The sequence below is a fragment of the Acipenser ruthenus genome, chromosome 32, assembly GCF_902713425.1.
Source record: "Acipenser ruthenus chromosome 32, fAciRut3.2 maternal haplotype, whole genome shotgun sequence".
Lineage (NCBI taxonomy): Eukaryota > Metazoa > Chordata > Actinopteri > Acipenseriformes > Acipenseridae > Acipenser > Acipenser ruthenus.
Genome location: NC_081220.1, coordinates 4,827,121 through 4,841,976, shown reverse-complemented (window position 1 = coordinate 4,841,976; position 14,856 = coordinate 4,827,121). Strand labels below are relative to the sequence as shown.

Sequence of the window (14,856 nt, the reverse complement as noted above, 5' to 3'; positions counted from 1 at the left end):
GCAATTGGCTGTGGTTGAGACGGAAAGATTCTCGTTGGGGATCTCAAGTACAATAGAAAGAAAGAAAGATACGCTGATGGACGGGTAAGTAAGCTGGGCTGAGTTGAGTGGGGGATGGAGAGGGGTGATGTTGGGAAGCCAGAATCACTGTCGAGCCCTCTTGAGATGTCGACAGTGGACTAGTCGACAAAACACTGAGGATGGAAGGTGCCCACTTGAAGACCCCAGAGATGTACCCTACTTAGCTCAATCCAGACGGTTTTCATGCTGATGCGCTGGGGAGACCGCATTGTGGTTGATCCCCGAAGCCAGCATCGCAGCCGTTGTGCGTGCTGATGCGCTATGGAGGTAAAATAAGCTGATCCTTGGAGCCAGCATTACACGTCAGCCATCAACACCAGCCAGAAGGATATCTGCATCATCATATGGAAGGAAACGCAAATGGATGGAGACACAGATGGATCACATTAGTTTACTGCAAAGCTACGTCTTAGTTGGTGCTTATCTTGGTGAGAGCTGAGTTCAAATCAGCATGAAGTTTTAACATCTACTCTCATGTAATGGAAATCTGCTTGTATGTGGTTTTATGTTGTCTAATTAAAGTGTTTGTCTGCCAAGATATGTTTTAAGGGGCTTAGTGGTCAGGTGGTTAAAGAAAAGCTCTTGTTACCAGGAGGTTCCTGGTTCAATCCCAGCTCAGCCACTGGCTCATTGTGTGTGACCCTGTCCCTGAGCAAGTCACTTAACCTCCTTGTGCTCCTTCCTTCAAATGAGATGTAAAACCCAGGTCCTATTGTAAGTGACTCTGCAGCAGCAGTTGTGATGCACAGTTTATCTGTAAGTTGCTTTGAATAAAAACATCTACTAAATAAATAAATAAAACTGATAACCTTGAAAATGATTTCCAGTTATTTAAAATAAAAAATAAAACCTTTGATACAGGCACTGCTGACTCTTTACTTTTAGTGTTCTCAGTAAAAAATAAGGAAACATGGAAATAGATGTGCAGGAACCACGTAGCTATTTATTCGACAGTGAGAAAGATCAAAAGATTTAGCTACTTAAAGAAAACCTGCCTCTCTGTCTGCCGAATCCACCTGCTGGACACTTGTTGAATAACTGCTCATGTCCTTCCTTCCACAGGCTCGTGTTTGTTTCTGTCTTTGACCATAGTTTCAGGGGAGAGCGCGAACGCAGTCCCCCACTACCAGAAATTATGCAGTCGAGATTCCCGCATTTGGGGAATTCGCAGGGGTCAGCACAGCCGGAGTGCAATGGCCGAGCCTCGCCCTGGGTGAACCACCTTCATGATCATGGTATCTCCCCTGCCAGGTAAGTATGAGTTGTACACATTTCGACTCGTCACCCGTCCACAAGAGACACTTTTCAAAGAAACGGTGCCTACATCTGCAATTTAAAGAAACATTGTTTTCCTAATATAACACTTTCATTGTTATTATATCACACTTTCCAGTCTGTTGGATGTAATGGGTTCCTTCATTTTTCAGTATAAGTATTTATAAATTGCATTCCCGTAATGCCTCTCGGTATATATTTGCATGCGCCTTTATCATTGGAGGACAAGATGCCAGCATTTACACAGGACGACGTCAGTCGTGCAGCAGCATGTGAGATGTTCCGCGAAAGAAGGGATGGGACTGTATACACGTCTGCGTAAACGAAATAAAAAAATGGAACAAATGTACGACTTTCAAAAAGAAAGAAAGCAAAACATTGGTCAAACATTTGTTAAGGTCACACATAATATAAATAAACTCGAATGAATGAACGCGTCACTAAATCTGTTCTTGGTTGATGTATGCTCGTTTTGTTCTCTTGTTTGGCACAATAATCTAAACACGCAGTTTGTGGCTTTAAAACATGTCTCGTTCTGTTACTATAAAAAGTATATTATCAACTTTTTTTTCTTTTTTTAAATTAATTAAACTAACTATAACTAGCAAAACTCGTCAGTACTTTTGTCTTAACCCTGTTCACATTTTTTTGTATCAGACCGCTACTGGTAGTTTCGGTTTTGAATATAATACGATCACCCTTTCTGTCCTAACTCAGTTTTCAAAACCAGTAAAGGCCGATACAATACTTACTTGTTCGTGTGTGGAATGGGACAATAAAAAAAAACAAAAAATGAAAACGATGTTTATCTTTACAGCTTCCAGGTTAATAACATAAATAACAGGGGAAACAGCGCCCCCTGTCAAGCTGCAGAAAGAAAAGCTTACAGCACCTGGTATTCCCAGGCGGTCTCCCATCCAAGTACTAACCAGGCCCGACCTTGCTTAGCTTCCGAGATCAGACGAGATCGGGCGTTCTCAAGGTGGTATGGCCGTAAGCGAACGACTCTCTTGGTTGATCTCTTTCATAGTATTAAGTTAATATCATTCATGCAATGACAGGTTGGGGGAGGGATTTCCAGATCTCGAATTTGTCACAAACGTTAACATTTAAACAGCTCTGGGCTCCACATGTGCGGGCCCGTGTGTGTGTATATAACAGCGTTAAAAGTGCCATTAGATTCTTGCGAAATTGTATGTTCACAAAGTAGTAGCCACGCGTTGGCATTGAAAGTGTTAAGTTCTCAAATGCATCCATTTTGTGTATTACCCAGAGGAGGTATGACACGGGCCGTTTTTGGGGATGGAAACGCATAACAGTCTAGCATTTTGATTGGTCCATGTCTGTCACATGAATTTCTCGTCACACGGGTTGAAAAGCGTGCAGGCATTTTTAACATTGTGATCAGAGAGAGGGAGTGATCTGCTTTCCACAACCTTTCCATTAAAATATAATGTGGTATTACGCTGTACTGATATAACAAACTATGGGTGATTACTTTATATGAATTATCATGTTATGCACGAATGTAAGAATTGGCTTTCTGTGGTGGTGTAGTTTTTTCTTTCAAGTAGCATATATCTATAATCGTTTTTGTGATGTATTTTAATATAAAATGTATACACTATTGCAGTTTTGTTAGAGGATACATTATTTTACCTCTAATGTAATCACAGTTTTACATATAGACTGCCCATGTTTTCATTCACGTCCCAAATTCTGGTCCGCTTAGTTTTTAGATAACGTCCCAAATTCTGGGCCGCTCTGACAACATCCCAATTTCTGGGCTGCTCTGGTTTTTAGATAACGTCCCAAATTCTGCATTTTCGAATTCAGGCCAGTTTTTGAGATATTCTGCTTAGCTGACAGCCGAGTTTCTAAGTCATGCATGCACAGTTTACCATAAACTGGACCATTAATTCATTTAAGAGTAACCCTTAGTACATGAATTAAAGTTAATGTATTTTTTACTCTCCCAGAAAAGATTTAGGAACATGGTATACTAAAAAAAAAAAAAAAGGACATCGCATTTGCTTATGTAATGTCCATCAGTATATAGTGAGGCGTAGGGGTTTATCAGAACTTCTGGGTTTAAGAGACCAGTGCCATTCAACAACTTCAAATAAATCCTATTGTATTGTATTAGTCAGCATTTCCCTTATCTATTCCTGATAGTTTATACTGTAGGTCAGGGGTTTTCAACCTTTTTTTCAAACTGTACCTCTTCTATCTGGAGGTTTCAGCTCGAGTACCCCTTTACAATTTCCGCTCAACTGAACGGTACCTCACTTACAATAAAATGGAGAATTATCTGATGACCCCCCCCCCGTTTATTTAATAAATCTGGGTGACAAACTGCTGGTTTAGGACAGAACAACTAACAATAGGCTTAATTCTTAAAACTTTTAACTACAAGTATTTGGATGCACAGAATTAAAAAGACAAATGTTGGGTTAGGAGCACACCCATTTTTTGTAACTTTGAGGGCCTTTTTTAAATTTTGACAGCCTTTTGTAAAAGGGAAAGCCTTTTGATACCCAGCATACACTGCAATACCTAGCAAAGTTATACACTGATATTCTGATAGCACAGCAATTCAAAAGAAGTTTGTAATTGGTTGTGTTCCTCAAATACACAATAAAAAGTGATATTTATAGGGTATACAGATATACAGCGATACAGTGGTTTCGGACATCTAAGAACAGGTACTGCGAGCATGTGGATTCATACCCAGAGGTACTCTGTAGCCTCCTAAGACATTCACAGCTTGTTTGACACCCTCTTGTAGTTGCCTGTTTCTGCATATAAAACAAAATGCTGTTTGTCAATCTCTCTTTTTTCTTATAAATCAGTCTTTGCTAGAATCATTCCAAAAACACTTGAATCAGTTAGGGACTACCAGTCTGACACTACAGGCCTTTAAATTGCAGTACCAATTTGCAAGTTGCTAAGTGGTTGCGTTCTTCAAATTTGCACTGCAAAGTGATATTTTAAAGAATAGGGTATATAGTTCTTTTTTTCGCCTCTGCTCGCTTTTGGTGCAAAACTATGAACCGATACACTCAAGCTGATACTGTGATCACAAAACACTTAGAATGGACTTAAATTGGTGTGCTGCACATTAAAGTGACCCCATCTACACCTCTTACCTGTTTAATATCAAATACACCATGCGGGAGTCTTTTCAGAAGACACAGTAGTTGGAGACTTACATCTTTGCTTGAATGTTCATTACCCGGTTTACTAAATATTCTAAGAGAATGACGGAGGACACACATGACATTAAAGAGGTAAGCAATTAACTACTGTATTAAAATGAACATGTAGATCAAAGATCCTCTTTAGCTTCCACTGTGTCCCACTCAATTGGGTCATAGTGGAAATTGCGTTCTTATTGTGACAAAGCCCTCTTCTCCTTGCTGTTTTGTGCCCAAGTGATTCAAATCCAAACTGCACGCTGTACTAATGCAACAAACTAAGAACAACTGTGTCTTTATCGATGGGCCTTTCTCCACACAAGCACAAATAAATCATGTACAGAATAAGTGAAAACTAAAATATCCATTAATATTATTTGTGTCAGTTCTGTATAACCCCATACATAATTCTCCTTAAAAAAACCTAAAGATAAAATGTCTTACAATTAGTTACATCTTAGTGCTGTCAATTTGTTGTGCTGTGCATGAGTGTAGTGCTGCTTGAAAACTCTCGCCCCTCGCTGGATTGAAACCGGACATTTACATAACCTGTGCAGGGAGGTGTTGTTTACCTGTATTTTACTTCATGGCTCACATTTCTTAAAGAGTAAGGGTTTCTGCATGGATCACGTGTGTTAGGTTTAATTTCGAGTTTTATGTTTTGTTTTATAGTTGTATTTAATGATCTTTTGGAATACTGAAGTTATTACAGTAATGATGCTGTGCACAACGGTAGTAGTAGCTGTGTGTGTGGTCCTGTTGGATGTGCCTAATCTTGTTCTGTCTAGGAAACAGACAGGCTAATTAAGGGACAAACGAATAATGCAGTACTAAGCTACATCTGTAAATCTTAACCAGTCTAATAAACAGATGTTTTCTGCTTATTATGCAAAGGCTGCCCTTCGAATCGGTGATATCATGGGGCAAGTTCAGCATAGAAGAGGGGTTCTTGGTCTCAGTTCAGCTCCTCCTACATGGCACAAGGCAGCCTCAGCTCAACAGAGGAAGCTGGTGGTCAACGAGGTGCAAAAACAGGAGGAGAGGATGAGGTGCGTAAAGGCCGTTTCCCAGGCCAAGCAGGGAGAATGGATGAGATGGGAGAGTGTGGAACAACGCAAGATTGGCTGGCAAGACCTATGGACAATGGAACAGAGCAGGATCAGTTTCCTCATCAGGTCAACATATGATGTTCTCCCATCACCACAGAACCTAAACCTCTAGGTAGAAGAGGATCCCTTATGTCCTTTGTGTTCATCACCTGCAACATTAAGGCACATTTTGACAGGCCTTAGCATTGGAAGACAAGCGTAACATGACCAATAAGTTGCCACCAGTTCCATCAAAACATTACACACAAAAGACAACATTCCTCCACCCAGGAGAGCAACCGCCAAGAAAAGGCGTTAAAACAAAGCCTCGCCCAGGACAACTGGAAGCTGTTGGTCAACGGCTTATTTTTCCACCTGAGATTGCCACCACTAACCTTCGACCAGATATTGTCTTGTGGTCTGGATCAGCACGCCTTGTTCACCTGGTAGAGTTAACAGTGCCATGGGGGGATGCTGTAGATGAGGCGTATGAGAGGAAGAAACTGCGGTATGCTCAACTAGCCGCTGAAGCGGAACAGCGAGGATGGAGGGTCCGGGTTTATCCAGTGGAGGTGGGTTGTCGAGGATTTGTGGCACACTCTACAACCCGGTTTCTCAGAGACGTCGGATTCAGTGGCCAAGAGTTGCATCGCACAGTGAAGAACTTATCTGAAGCAGCAGAGAGGAGCAGCAATTGGCTGTGGTTGAGACGGAAAGATTCTCGTTGGGGATCTCAAGTACAATAGAAAGAAAGAAAGATACGCTGATGGACGGGTAAGTAAGCTGGGCTGAGTTGAGTGGGGGATGGAGAGGGGTGATGTTGGGAAGCCAGAATCACTGTCGAGCCCTCTTGAGATGTCGACAGTGGACTAGTCGACAAAACACTGAGGATGGAAGGTGCCCACTTGAAGACCCCAGAGATGTACCCTACTTAGCTCAATCCAGACGGTTTTCATGCTGATGCGCTGGGGAGACCGCATTGTGGTTGATCCCCGAAGCCAGCATCGCAGCCGTTGTGCGTGCTGATGCGCTATGGAGGTAAAATAAGCTGATCCTTGGAGCCAGCATTACACGTCAGCCATCAACACCAGCCAGAAGGATATCTGCATCATCATATGGAAGGAAACGCAAATGGATGGAGACACAGATGGATCACATTAGTTTACTGCAAAGCTACGTCTTAGTTGGTGCTTATCTTGGTGAGAGCTGAGTTCAAATCAGCATGAAGTTTTAACATCTACTCTCATGTAATGGAAATCTGCTTGTATGTGGTTTTATGTTGTCTAATTAAAGTGTTTGTCTGCCAAGATATGTTTTAAGGGGCTTAGTGGTCAGGTGGTTAAAGAAAAGCTCTTGTTACCAGGAGGTTCCTGGTTCAATCCCAGCTCAGCCACTGGCTCATTGTGTGTGACCCTGTCCCTGAGCAAGTCACTTAACCTCCTTGTGCTCCTTCCTTCAAATGAGATGTAAAACCCAGGTCCTATTGTAAGTGACTCTGCAGCAGCAGTTGTGATGCACAGTTTATCTGTAAGTTGCTTTGAATAAAAACATCTACTAAATAAATAAATAAAACTGATAACCTTGAAAATGATTTCCAGTTATTTAAAATAAAAAATAAAACCTTTGATACAGGCACTGCTGACTCTTTACTTTTAGTGTTCTCAGTAAAAAATAAGGAAACATGGAAATAGATGTGCAGGAACCACGTAGCTATTTATTCGACAGTGAGAAAGATCAAAAGATTTAGCTACTTAAAGAAAACCTGCCTCTCTGTCTGCCGAATCCACCTGCTGGACACTTGTTGAATAACTGCTCATGTCCTTCCTTCCACAGGCTCGTGTTTGTTTCTGTCTTTGACCATAGTTTCAGGGGAGAGCGCGAACGCAGTCCCCCACTACCAGAAATTATGCAGTCGAGATTCCCGCATTTGGGGAATTCGCAGGGGTCAGCACAGCCGGAGTGCAATGGCCGAGCCTCGCCCTGGGTGAACCACCTTCATGATCATGGTATCTCCCCTGCCAGGTAAGTATGAGTTGTACACATTTCGACTCGTCACCCGTCCACAAGAGACACTTTTCAAAGAAACGGTGCCTACATCTGCAATTTAAAGAAACATTGTTTTCCTAATATAACACTTTCATTGTTATTATATCGCACTTTCCAGTCTGTTGGATGTAATGGGTTCCTTCATTTTTCAGTATAAGTATTTATAAATTGCATTCCCGTAATGCCTCTCGGTATATATTTGCATGCGCCTTTATCATTGGAGGACAAGATGCCAGCATTTACACAGGACGACGTCAGTCGTGCAGCAGCATGTGAGATGTTCCGCGAAAGAAGGGATGGGACTGTATACACGTCTGCGTAAACGAAATAAAAAAATGGAACAAATGTACGACTTTCAAAAAGAAAGAAAGCAAAACATTGGTCAAACATTTGTTAAGGTCACACATAATATAAATAAACTCGAATGAATGAACGCGTCACTAAATCCGTTCTTGGTTGATATATGCTCGTTTTGTTCTCTTGTTTGGCACAATAATCTAAACACGCAGTTTGTGGCTTTAAAACATGTCTCGTTCTGTTACTATAAAAAGTATATTATCAACTTTTTTTTCTTTTTTTAAATTAATTAAACTAACTATAACTAGCAAAACTCGTCAGTACTTTTGTCTTAACCCTGTTCACATTTTTTTGTATCAGACCGCTACTGGTAGTTTCGGTTTTGAATATAATACGATCACCCTTTCTGTCCTAACTCAGTTTTCAAAACCAGTAAAGGCCGATACAATACTTACTTGTTCGTGTGGAATGGGACAATAAAAAAAAAACAAAAAATGAAAACGATGTTTATCTTTACAGCTTCCAGGTTAATAACATAAATAACAGGGGAAACAGCGCCCCCTGTCAAGCTGCAGAAAGAAAAGCTTACAGCACCTGGTATTCCCAGGCGGTCTCCCATCCAAGTACTAACCAGGCCCGACCTTGCTTAGCTTCCGAGATCAGACGAGATCGGGCGTTCTCAAGGTGGTATGGCCGTAAGCGAACGACTCTCTTGGTTGATCTCTTTCATAGTATTAAGTTAATATCATTCATGCAATGACAGGTTGGGGGAGGGATTTCCAGATCTCGAATTTGTCACAAACGTTAACATTTAAGCAGCTCTGGGCTCCACATGTGCGGGCCCGTGTGTGTGTATATAACAGCGTTAAAAGTGCCATTAGATTCTTGCGAAATTGTATGTTCACAAAGTAGTAGCCACGCGTTGGCATTGAAAGTGTTAAGTTCTCAAATGCATCCATTTTGTGTATTACCCAGAGGAGGTATGACACGGGCCGTTTTTGGGGATGGAAACGCATAACAGTCTAGCATTTTGATTGGTCCATGTCTGTCACATGAATTCTCGTCACACGGGTTGAAAAGCGTGCAGGCATTTTTAACATTGTGATCAGAGAGGGAGTGATCTGCTTTCCACAACCTTTCCATTAAAATATAATGTGGTATTACGCTGTACTGATATAACAAACTATGGGTGATTACTTTATATGAATTATCATGTTATGCACGAATGTAAGAATTGGCTTTCTGTGGTGGTGTAGTTTTTTCTTTCAAGTAGCATATATCTATAATCGTTTTTGTGATGTATTTTAATATAAAATGTATACACTATTGCAGTTTTGTTAGAGGATACATTATTTTACCTCTAATGTAATCACAGTTTTACATATAGACTGCCCATGTTTTCATTCACGTCCCAAATTCTGGTCCGCTTAGTTTTTAGATAACGTCCCAAATTCTGGGCCGCTCTGACAACATCCCAATTTCTGGGCTGCTCTGGTTTTTAGATAACGTCCCAAATTCTGCATTTTCGAATTCAGGCCAGTTTTTGAGATATTCTGCTTAGCTGACAGCCGAGTTTCTAAGTCATGCATGCACAGTTTACCATAAACTGGACCATTAATTCATTTAAGAGTAACCCTTAGTACATGAATTAAAGTTAATGTATTTTTTACTCTCCCAGAAAAGATTTAGGAACATGGTATACTAAAAAAAAAAAAAAAGGACATCGCATTTGCTTATGTAATGTCCATCAGTATATAGTGAGGCGTAGGGGTTTATCAGAACTTCTGGGTTTAAGAGACCAGTGCCATTCAACAACTTCAAATAAATCCTATTGTATTGTATTAGTCAGCATTTCCCTTATCTATTCCTGATAGTTTATACTGTAGGTCAGGGGTTTTCAACCTTTTTTTCAAACTGTACCTCTTCTATCTGGAGGTTTCAGCTCGAGTACCCCTTTACAATTTCCGCTCAACTGAACGGTACCTCACTTACAATAAAATGGAGAATTATCTGATGACCCCCCCCCCGTTTATTTAATAAATCTGGGTGACAAACTGCTGGTTTAGGACAGAACAACTAACAATAGGCTTAATTCTTAAAACTTTTAACTACAAGTATTTGGATGCACAGAATTAAAAAGACAAATGTTGGGTTAGGAGCACACCCATTTTTTGTAACTTTGAGGGCCTTTTTTAAATTTTGACAGCCTTTTGTAAAAGGGAAAGCCTTTTGATACCCAGCATACACTGCAATACCTAGCAAAGTTATACACTGATATTCTGATAGCACAGCAATTCAAAAGAAGTTTGTAATTGGTTGTGTTCCTCAAATACACAATAAAAAGTGATATTTATAGGGTATACAGATATACAGCGATACAGTGGTTTCGGACATCTAAGAACAGGTACTGCGAGCATGTGGATTCATACCCAGAGGTACTCTGTAGCCTCCTAAGACATTCACAGCTTGTTTGACACCCTCTTGTAGTTGCCTGTTTCTGCATATAAAACAAAATGCTGTTTGTCAATCTCTCTTTTTTCTTATAAATCAGTCTTTGCTAGAATCATTCCAAAAACACTTGAATCAGTTAGGGACTACCAGTCTGACACTACAGGCCTTTAAATTGCAGTACCAATTTGCAAGTTGCTAAGTGGTTGCGTTCTTCAAATTTGCACTGCAAAGTGATATTTTAAAGAATAGGGTATATAGTTCTTTTTTTCGCCTCTGCTCGCTTTTGGTGCAAAACTATGAACCGATACACTCAAGCTGATACTGTGATCACAAAACACTTAGAATGGACTTAAATTGGTGTGCTGCACATTAAAGTGACCCCATCTACACCTCTTACCTGTTTAATATCAAATACACCATGCGGGAGTCTTTTCAGAAGACACAGTAGTTGGAGACTTACATCTTTGCTTGAATGTTCATTACCCGGTTTACTAAATATTCTAAGAGAATGACGGAGGACACACATGACATTAAAGAGGTAAGCAATTAACTACTGTATTAAAATGAACATGTAGATCAAAGATCCTCTTTAGCTTCCACTGTGTCCCACTCAATTGGGTCATAGTGGAAATTGCGTTCTTATTGTGACAAAGCCCTCTTCTCCTTGCTGTTTTGTGCCCAAGTGATTCAAATCCAAACTGCACGCTGTACTAATGCAACAAACTAAGAACAACTGTGTCTTTATCGATGGGCCTTTCTCCACACAAGCACAAATAAATCATGTACAGAATAAGTGAAAACTAAAATATCCATTAATATTATTTGTGTCAGTTCTGTATAACCCCATACATAATTCTCCTTAAAAAAACCTAAAGATAAAATGTCTTACAATTAGTTACATCTTAGTGCTGTCAATTTGTTGTGCTGTGCATGAGTGTAGTGCTGCTTGAAAACTCTCGCCCCTCGCTGGATTGAAACCGGACATTTACATAACCTGTGCAGGGAGGTGTTGTTTACCTGTATTTTACTTCATGGCTCACATTTCTTAAAGAGTAAGGGTTTCTGCATGGATCACGTGTGTTAGGTTTAATTTCGAGTTTTATGTTTTGTTTTATAGTTGTATTTAATGATCTTTTGGAATACTGAAGTTATTACAGTAATGATGCTGTGCACAACGGTAGTAGTAGCTGTGTGTGTGGTCCTGTTGGATGTGCCTAATCTTGTTCTGTCTAGGAAACAGACAGGCTAATTAAGGGACAAACGAATAATGCAGTACTAAGCTACATCTGTAAATCTTAACCAGTCTAATAAACAGATGTTTTCTGCTTATTATGCAAAGGCTGCCCTTCGAATCGGTGATATCATGGGGCAAGTTCAGCATAGAAGAGGGGTTCTTGGTCTCAGTTCAGCTCCTCCTACATGGCACAAGGCAGCCTCAGCTCAACAGAGGAAGCTGGTGGTCAACGAGGTGCAAAAACAGGAGGAGAGGATGAGGTGCGTAAAGGCCGTTTCCCAGGCCAAGCAGGGAGAATGGATGAGATGGGAGAGTGTGGAACAACGCAAGATTGGCTGGCAAGACCTATGGACAATGGAACAGAGCAGGATCAGTTTCCTCATCAGGTCAACATATGATGTTCTCCCATCACCACAGAACCTAAACCTCTAGGTAGAAGAGGATCCCTTATGTCCTTTGTGTTCATCACCTGCAACATTAAGGCACATTTTGACAGGCCTTAGCATTGGAAGACAAGCGTAACATGACCAATAAGTTGCCACCAGTTCCATCAAAACATTACACACAAAAGACAACATTCCTCCACCCAGGAGAGCAACCGCCAAGAAAAGGCGTTAAAACAAAGCCTCGCCCAGGACAACTGGAAGCTGTTGGTCAACGGCTTATTTTTCCACCTGAGATTGCCACCACTAACCTTCGACCAGATATTGTCTTGTGGTCTGGATCAGCACGCCTTGTTCACCTGGTAGAGTTAACAGTGCCATGGGGGGATGCTGTAGATGAGGCGTATGAGAGGAAGAAACTGCGGTATGCTCAACTAGCCGCTGAAGCGGAACAGCGAGGATGGAGGGTCCGGGTTTATCCAGTGGAGGTGGGTTGTCGAGGATTTGTGGCACACTCTACAACCCGGTTTCTCAGAGACGTCGGATTCAGTGGCCAAGAGTTGCATCGCACAGTGAAGAACTTATCTGAAGCAGCAGAGAGGAGCAGCAATTGGCTGTGGTTGAGACGGAAAGATTCTCGTTGGGGATCTCAAGTACAATAGAAAGAAAGAAAGATACGCTGATGGACGGGTAAGTAAGCTGGGCTGAGTTGAGTGGGGGATGGAGAGGGGTGATGTTGGGAAGCCAGAATCACTGTCGAGCCCTCTTGAGATGTCGACAGTGGACTAGTCGACAAAACACTGAGGATGGAAGGTGCCCACTTGAAGACCCCAGAGATGTACCCTACTTAGCTCAATCCAGACGGTTTTCATGCTGATGCGCTGGGGAGACCGCATTGTGGTTGATCCCCGAAGCCAGCATCGCAGCCGTTGTGCGTGCTGATGCGCTATGGAGGTAAAATAAGCTGATCCTTGGAGCCAGCATTACACGTCAGCCATCAACACCAGCCAGAAGGATATCTGCATCATCATATGGAAGGAAACGCAAATGGATGGAGACACAGATGGATCACATTAGTTTACTGCAAAGCTACGTCTTAGTTGGTGCTTATCTTGGTGAGAGCTGAGTTCAAATCAGCATGAAGTTTTAACATCTACTCTCATGTAATGGAAATCTGCTTGTATGTGGTTTTATGTTGTCTAATTAAAGTGTTTGTCTGCCAAGATATGTTTTAAGGGGCTTAGTGGTCAGGTGGTTAAAGAAAAGCTCTTGTTACCAGGAGGTTCCTGGTTCAATCCCAGCTCAGCCACTGGCTCATTGTGTGTGACCCTGTCCCTGAGCAAGTCACTTAACCTCCTTGTGCTCCTTCCTTCAAATGAGATGTAAAACCCAGGTCCTATTGTAAGTGACTCTGCAGCAGCAGTTGTGATGCACAGTTTATCTGTAAGTTGCTTTGAATAAAAACATCTACTAAATAAATAAATAAAACTGATAACCTTGAAAATGATTTCCAGTTATTTAAAATAAAAAATAAAACCTTTGATACAGGCACTGCTGACTCTTTACTTTTAGTGTTCTCAGTAAAAAATAAGGAAACATGGAAATAGATGTGCAGGAACCACGTAGCTATTTATTCGACAGTGAGAAAGATCAAAAGATTTAGCTACTTAAAGAAAACCTGCCTCTCTGTCTGCCGAATCCACCTGCTGGACACTTGTTGAATAACTGCTCATGTCCTTCCTTCCACAGGCTCGTGTTTGTTTCTGTCTTTGACCATAGTTTCAGGGGAGAGCGCGAACGCAGTCCCCCACTACCAGAAATTATGCAGTCGAGATTCCCGCATTTGGGGAATTCGCAGGGGTCAGCACAGCCGGAGTGCAATGGCCGAGCCTCGCCCTGGGTGAACCACCTTCATGATCATGGTATCTCCCCTGCCAGGTAAGTATGAGTTGTACACATTTCGACTCGTCACCCGTCCACAAGAGACACTTTTCAAAGAAACGGTGCCTACATCTGCAATTTAAAGAAACATTGTTTTCCTAATATAACACTTTCATTGTTATTATATCGCACTTTCCAGTCTGTTGGATGTAATGGGTTCCTTCATTTTTCAGTATAAGTATTTATAAATTGCATTCCCGTAATGCCTCTCGGTATATATTTGCATGCGCCTTTATCATTGGAGGACAAGATGCCAGCATTTACACAGGACGACGTCAGTCGTGCAGCAGCATGTGAGATGTTCCGCGAAAGAAGGGATGGGACTGTATACACGTCTGCGTAAACGAAATAAAAAAATGGAACAAATGTACGACTTTCAAAAAGAAAGAAAGCAAAACATTGGTCAAACATTTGTTAAGGTCACACATAATATAAATAAACTCGAATGAATGAACGCGTCACTAAATCCGTTCTTGGTTGATATATGCTCGTTTTGTTCTCTTGTTTGGCACAATAATCTAAACACGCAGTTTGTGGCTTTAAAACATGTCTCGTTCTGTTACTATAAAAAGTATATTATCAACTTTTTTTTCTTTTTTTAAATTAATTAAACTAACTATAACTAGCAAAACTCGTCAGTACTTTTGTCTTAACCCTGTTCACATTTTTTTGTATCAGACCGCTACTGGTAGTTTCGGTTTTGAATATAATACGATCACCCTTTCTGTCCTAACTCAGTTTTCAAAACCAGTAAAGGCCGATACAATACTTACTTGTTCGTGTGGAATGGGACAATAAAAAAAAAACAAAAAATGAAAACGATGTTTATCTTTACAGCTTCCAGGTTAATAACATAAATAACA

General features: G+C 41.0%; 5 non-coding genes across 5 annotated transcripts; all 5 read right to left on the bottom strand.

The window, feature by feature from the left end:
* Window positions 1-1,176: 1,176 nt before the first annotated feature.
* On the bottom strand, window positions 1,177-1,340 carry LOC131703606 (U1 spliceosomal RNA). Its single transcript, XR_009310042.1, has one exon. It is a non-coding gene; the product is annotated as a U1 spliceosomal RNA (small nuclear RNA).
* Window positions 1,341-2,236: 896 nt separating this feature from the next.
* On the bottom strand, window positions 2,237-2,355 carry LOC131703318 (5S ribosomal RNA). The gene has a single exon (XR_009309782.1). It is a non-coding gene; the product is annotated as a 5S ribosomal RNA (ribosomal RNA).
* A 5,152-nt stretch (window positions 2,356-7,507) lies between these two features.
* Window positions 7,508-7,671, bottom strand: LOC131703596 (U1 spliceosomal RNA). Its single transcript, XR_009310035.1, has one exon. It is a non-coding gene; the product is annotated as a U1 spliceosomal RNA (small nuclear RNA).
* Window positions 7,672-8,566: 895 nt separating this feature from the next.
* LOC131703308 (5S ribosomal RNA) lies at window positions 8,567-8,685 on the bottom strand. Its single transcript, XR_009309773.1, has one exon. It is a non-coding gene; the product is annotated as a 5S ribosomal RNA (ribosomal RNA).
* A 5,149-nt stretch (window positions 8,686-13,834) lies between these two features.
* On the bottom strand, window positions 13,835-13,998 carry LOC131703587 (U1 spliceosomal RNA). Its single transcript, XR_009310026.1, has one exon. It is a non-coding gene; the product is annotated as a U1 spliceosomal RNA (small nuclear RNA).
* Between the last annotated feature and the right edge of the window lie 858 nt (window positions 13,999-14,856).